Below are 7,376 nucleotides of genomic sequence, written 5' to 3' on the forward strand. Positions count from 1 at the left end.
TTTGATTCCTAGCACCCTCAAGGTTGCTTACAAACAAACACCTGTTACTCCAGTTCCAGGGGGTCTGATGCTCTCTTTTGGCTTCTGAGTGCACCTTACATGCAAGTGCGTGCAAACATACATGTAGAAAATACCCACACATATAAAACCTAACCAACCAACCAACAAGCCAAAGACACAAGTGAAGTTCATCCTCAAGCACACACACACACACACACACACACACACACACACACACCAGTGCACCAAAATTGTGCCATTGTCTCCACAAGATGTTGGAACTATGGATTAATGCTCATTTTCTACTTGTAATATTTTGCACGTTCCAAAACTTTCCACCAATGAGCTTGGCTTACTAAATGATTAATTTTATAAAAGTAAAAAAAAAAAAAAAAAAAAAAAAAAAAAGTGAGCCAGAATTCGGAGTCATCGCTATAGGGGTAAGGTCAAGACGGTCCAGTCAGCATGGGTGTGGCCTTTGTCTGGCCTAGATCTCTGGGATCAACATTCAGCTAACACATAATAAAAAACTGGCCTTAGCACACAAGTCAGTTTTTTTTTTTTAAAAACCACAGACCAATTCAATTGTTAACTTAGTCTGACTTTTTCTCTCCTTTTCTTCCTTCTTTCCTTCCTTCCTTCACCCCTTCCTTCACCCCATCTCTCCTCCCCTCCCTCTCTTTACTAAGCTTTGATGAGCTCAATACTGGGTGTCCAACCCACGACAGAAAGAAACAGAAATTGGTGGAAAGGCTGTATTGTATAATTACATTTACCCTCAACATCACCATTTCCCATACAGAAAAGTCTGAAGAGTGGAAATGAGCCTGGGTAGGGCAGCGTGTTCTTGTAATCCCAGTGTCTGGAGGATCGTGAGTTCAAGATCAACCTGGGCTACTTAGGGGGACCACGTTCAAGACAACAATGGCAGGGAAAATAATTTTAGTAGGACGTGTTCGCCTTTTTTTTCCCCTGAGTGTGATTTCCATCCTAAGGTTACAGCTGGTCTCACTTTGCACTTGTAACTGGAGGGTTCAGTAGGCAGACTTGGCTTGAGGCTACCCTGCCAGATAGCACAGGCCTGCCTGATTGCACAGGATCAGCGACTGTGAATGGCAGTGGTTTGTGGGGAGCATGGCTGAAGAGAGAACCACCCTGCTTTCCCTGCTCTCGTTGCTGCGTAACCACCTGGGTGATTTGATAATGCCACAGACAGAAGAGGCCCTTCTGCTCACGTGACAGCCTGTTAGAAAGCAGTGCGAATTTCCCAGCGTCTTTTCTCTGGACTCAGTTGACGCGTCATCGTATCGGGGTCTGAGCTGAGGGAGGGGTTCCCCTCTCTTCGGGGCGGGGAGTAAGACTTGAGTACTTTGTGCTTTCTTGAGGTAGGGCTCAGGCAGAGCAGAGAGGTGGAACCTCTCAAGGCCTGGCTCTCAGTGCCTGGAGCTCCGATCCTGGGTGTGTGTGCGCGGATTGCTTCGTGCCGTGTCTTCGGTGACTCCATCTGCGTCTTTTATGTTCTGGGAAACATATCACTCAGCTTGTGTTCTAATGGGATCAGCTCTTCTCTACTTTACTCTCATGATATTTACCTGCTAGAAATGAGGACTAGGAGCCTAGGATTGTGCCTGCCTAAGGGCCATCAGGAGGCTGTACCCCTTCCATTAGGCCACGCCCTCTCCACTGGGCCACACCCCCTCCATGGGGGTCTCCCAGGCAGTGTGGTTCTTCTTAAGGCAGGCTGTCCTATTCAAGTTTACACCTCAGGTCTTCTACTCAAGAGCTGTTAAACTGGGCGTTTCTGCATCAGGGCTAGTTCCTCAGTTTCCCACCCACAAAGGACCGTGGTTACGACTCCCACTTCACACAACTGCCGCTGGGATGGATGAAGCCAGGAGGGTAGGAATTTAGAACCCTGGGGTGCCTAGAAGTACATCAAACACATGAGCTAATAGTCGTTTTGAGTTTGGTAGAGGATCAAGTTCCTTCAGAACACAGTGTGCCAGTGTGTGTGTGTGTGTGTGTGTGTGTGTGTGTGTGTGTGTGTGCATGTGTGTGTGTGTGTGTGTGTATTTATAGATGTTCTGTCTGTTCTGTCCTGGACTATTGTTTTTTAGTCTCTCAGACACCTTTGCCTCCTGTTCTATCATCTGGGTTAAAGCCCAGCATGGCTGTACTCTCCCCCCCCCCCCCAACATACCATCCCTCTTCTTTCTCCTGCAAGCTTGTTTTGACTATGAATTAATTGTAGGTTGGGAAACTCACAAGCCATAATCAAAACCAATAAACATCAAAAGGCCAGGGAGGACCAGGCCACCAGGGGAGTGCAGGGGACTTAGTGGGGGCTCTTGGTGTCTGGTCAGTACAATGGTGGGGGCTTTCTACATATCTTCAGAGATAACACCAAGTGTTTCAGATGGTCACCCAGAAGCTCCAACATGTAAACACTTTTGGAAACCTGGGTGAAAGGTTTATCTTTTACCAGCAAGCAGGGCACGGTGAAAATTAGAATAAAACATTGACTTTCTCCGCAAGGGTTAATAATCAATGTAGATCGCCTAACAAAGGCGAGGCTGCTGTATTATACTGGGAAAGTTTTTTTTTTTTTTTTTCTTAACTGTCAGTGAAGCAGTACTAATTATTACTCCAGTGTAAATGAGGTCATTTCCTATTAAGAGAACAAAATGCTCAGGCTTGCCTTGCCAATTCATACCAGCTATTTTTCACACATACTCAGCTTTTTAGATTTTTTTTTAAAGTTTTGATAAAAATCCATTCATTTGTATTAGAAAAGTGTAAACCACCGCAATAATAGTTACCCATGATTACCCCAGATGAGCTTTTGTAATATGTGGGATGTTTGAATACCATGTGTTAGCCATGCAACAATTAGACAGTTGAATGGATCTTTAAAACAATCAGATACTTTTATCTCACTGGCTTAAAAAAAAAAGACACACACACACACACACACACACACACACACACACAATTATTCCTCATATGTGTACCGTTAAAACTGTAAATTCTGGGGACCACGAGGCTTTGTCGTGAGGAGAACTTTCGGGTGTGTGTTGATCAAGGACAAAAAGACATTCAAATATCTTATCCGCATGTTTTCATTTTTTTTATGCAAAAAGATTTAAGGAATATTGTAGCAAACAAAGGGTAATTGTTTTAGCCCAGATGTTGCTTTTGCACAACAAGCAGGTTACAATGTTCCCACAGAGCTGATGAGCCCAATCAGGGAAATGATTAAAAATTGATTTTGTCCCTGTAATTACAGTATGTAAACTACTTAGCTTGGATTGCAAAGGAAGTGATTTTCTAATTACGTATATACTCTGGTGTCTAATGATTGGTTTTTTGAAGTAATGAAGAGAGAGCAGTAACGACTCCTTGGTGCTCTGTTGTTAAAGAAAGACCATCTTTAGAGTAAGCAGCAACAGACAAAGAGTTTAAATTGAATTTTCAACACTGTTAACGCGCACATGGGTTTGTTTATTAAAGAGACAGGGGCCACAATTTGATTGGCTCCAAGCAGCTTGGCTTTTCTTCATGTTAGAGCATGTGAAAACCCGTTGCAAGGGGTCCCAGCAATCCTCTCTGACCATCCTGGTGCCCAGGGCCCATGTCTTGCGATCTCAGGTTGCTGGAAGATTCTGACGTCTGTCTGCCCTGAAAGTTTCAGACTGAACAGGTATCAGACAGCCTCTCCATCACCTTTGTTTTACAATGAGAGCGGAGGATGTCTTAGGGAATATGGATTTTTCAACTGTCTTGTAAGAGGCTGGTCTCTGCTCAAGAGTGGAGGCCTCTACTACCACAGCATGTAGGTGAATTCTATGTTTGTAGGTTTGCCTGCACAGGCACAGTGGTGGGAGCCCTGGAAAGGACTTATGAGAGTTAGACAGTTTCACTAAGTTCTTCCATCAATCTTCACTGAGACACCATGGCTTCAGATTAGCAGAGAGAAGTCAGAGGGTGACTATTATTATTATTATTATTATTATTATTATTAATATTATTTGTATGCTATGGAAGGAGATGGGTAGCTTCAGGGTGACCTTGCAATGCATGTCCCAAGGCCCCATCTTCATCAGGTTCTGGTGTGCGTTCTTCATTCTGGCTCCTTTCCCACAGGACGATTTGGTACCTGACATCTTACATTGTAGGTTTTATTATTATCAAGGTAATGTAAGGCCGGAATAGAGATGAACATTGTGGGAGGGGTGGGGGCAGGGAGGGGAGTGTATGTGTGTGTATTCATGTGTATGATCTCTTGACATGCACATGGGGATCAGGGTCTCTCACTGGCTTGGAACTCTCTTCCCAGCTCTGAGATTATAGTTGAGTCCTACTATGTTGCTGCCTCCTCTTCCTCCTCCTCTTTTATTCCTTTGTGAATTTTGGGGGAATCAAGCTGGGGTTCTCACTTTTGTAAGGCAAGCACGTGATCAATGAAACTGTGTTTCCAGCCTTGAAGAGAGAGTTTGCTATTCTCAGCTCCCAGGAGCAGGTCAGGAGATGGACAAATGGGGGGCCAGGAAGGGCTGGTGAGACAGAGTGAGTCTTGTCCTCCTATGAGTAACTGAAACAGACTCAGGGCATGGTAGGGATTCAGGTCTATCTGGTTTCTGTCCCTGCATGATTGGAGTAGGGATAGTCTGGGGCTGAAGGAGAACCTGGTGGAGGACGTAGAAGAGTGTTATAAGCAGTGTTGCTTTCTGTGGAGAAGGGAGTTGGAGGCCATTGCCCAGTCTCTGAGAACTGATTACCCATGGGGTGAGCATTCCCCAGGTCAACCAAGCCCTCAGGCAGATGTCACAGCAGGGCAGCATACAGGTCACACATCTGAGTTCTAACAGAAGGCTGGGCTGAGAGCTGCTCTCCAGGATGCTGGGTCAGGGAAAGCCTGGATGTCCCCAGGTTTGGCTCATTCCCAATCCCACAACTTCTCTCCCTTGTTCCAGCCTCCTTGTTCATCTGGACAATGGCAGCTGTACCTCACCGGGTTCATGACACCCCTCCCACTCTGGTTTCTTTTGCCCACTAGTTGACTAATCCACACTCAGTTATCGACCTGAACCTGTTGAGGACTCAGGACAAAGCCGAACTTTTTACTGTGGTGGTCAAGGTGTGTGGGTAAAAACTACCCATTCTCTCCCGTTCTCCCACCCACAAGCCACATCACGCAAGTGTCATGTTGCTTCCTTGACCTCTCCTTCTGATCTCAGACCCTTCACCCTTGCTGTCTGCCCTTCCCGTAAAGGCCTCCCCTTGGTTTCCATAAGACTCCTTCCCTTGCTTACCCACTATTTGTTAGGAAGACTTCTGAATGGCTTGTCAAGGATCATCTGTGGATGGTGCCTTTGCTTTGGCTTTTATTCCCTCTCAGTAACATTATACTTTACTTTCTTTTTTTAGTTTTTAATGTAGATTTGAATCTTCCATGAAGACACAGGCTCTACACAGGCGGACATGCTCCTCTGTGCTGTTTGCTCACAGTGTAGACACTTGGCAGACATGCAGGAGGCTCTTGCCTGAGATGGTAGAGGGGGTGGCTGATGCTCTAAGCCGATCTTTCTGACAGCTTCTTTACTCAGCCCTGGCTTTTTTGGAAGCTCTCTTATGATTGCTTTTTTTTTTTTTTTTCTTTTTGAGGCTGGGCCTAGAACCTGCCATACTCCTGCCTCACCTCTCTGAGTCCTGGGATTGCCATACCTGGCTTCCTGTTGGAATCTCTTAGGGACAATTGTTATTCAGAGTGCTATTTTTTTTTCTCACTGCCCAGAATTGTCTAAAACATAAAACCCAGTTGCTCAGTCAAGTCTACTGTGAGCTGGTCTGGTTTTTTTGAGCAACCCTTCATACTTAGCGGAACACGAACATTTTGAATGCTGGGCTGTAATGGGGTCTAGGCACCTAAGGCTTTGATGTGCATCCGGAAGACACTCTATTTGTGGAAGGATGGAGACTGCTTCTCAGTAGTTCTCAGGGTGTCTCATTGGCTCTGGAGCAGCAGGAAGCGCTGGCGATCGGGAGACAGGTCTGTGTACACCTTGACGTGTGACCTGTCGCATCTGTCAATCACACATTTCTATGGGCTCAAGGGTGCAGATTTCCAGCTGACTCTCTAAACCCCGCCTTCCCACTCCAAGAAGCCAGGGGAGGATTCTCTGCCTCCGATCTGTATTGGCTTGCTCTGGGATTACTTCTGCCCTCTACCAGGAGCCACGTGACCTCCCATTTATGGCTTGCTGGTGTGTACATTTGGTATCACCTGGCACTGTGCAGGCTAGACATACCCATGGGCAGAATTCCCAGGAATTGGATGAATAGGTCCATCTTCTGAAGCCACAGCCACCTGGACCCCCAACAATAGAAGTATTGTTACAGCCTCTCATATGGTCTTGCTCTGCTCACCTCTGCGTCAGCGCCTCTATTTTAGAGCTCTGTGGCTTTCCATCTCCTCTCATCCCTCAGAAACATCAGGGACGGCTTCAGGTTGTAGAAAACAGTCCTCTGCTCCTGGCCCCACCTAAGCCACCCAGCAAGCGGTAGTGAGGGTCTACCTTGCATCTGTAGATTTAGAGACGGAAGCTTATTATGTAGCTGAGGCTGGCCCCCAATTCCCAATTCTCCCCAGACTCTGCACTCTTAGGCTTGTGCCCGCCTGGTCCACAGGCTCATCTCTCCCTTTCAAAAAGTTACAGCCCCCAGCTTCACACACCCCTCACATACAGATGCCTTAACAGGGTCTGTCACTCCATCTGCCTCAAGGGCATCTCCGCCTTTACTGTTTCTGTTCTCTCATCTGAGTCAACCCTTGGTTGGCTACCTGTGCAGCCGGGCATCTCTTTATTCCGTGGGTCATCTCTATATCCTGTGGAAGACTTACGTGTCCCTTTTATTGTCCTTGATTGTCTACTATAGGATGTGGAGCGCAGCGGTTGGTCCGAAGGGAGTCTGTATCTGGGAGACCAGCTCTTTTACACTTGCTCACACTCAGGTCCTCGTGCAGAGGTCGGCAGTGTGTATGCTTTATCCTTGCCCTATCCCTGACTCTCCTATAGTGTGGGTGAGATTTGGGGCACGGAAACATGAACCTATGACAGTAATTTGTTTTGGGTGGAGCGGCTGCTATACACCCGGCCTCATCTTCAGATGCCTCTGCAAGCCTGCCATCTCCCCTGCTTTGGTGGAGGCTGCACCAAATAGGCTTGAGGGGAAATGTCTTCCCAGTAGCAGCCTCCCAGGTGACCCCCTCAGCAGTGGGGAAGGGGGGCCCAGAGGAAGACACGTATCTGGTTATATCCCAGACTAGCTCTAAAGGTGTGCTTTTCACCTGCACCCGCACAGCAGTTTCTTCCCTT

Source organism: Micromys minutus, assembly GCF_963924665.1.
Source record: "Micromys minutus genome assembly, chromosome: 32".
NCBI lineage: Eukaryota > Metazoa > Chordata > Mammalia > Rodentia > Muridae > Micromys > Micromys minutus.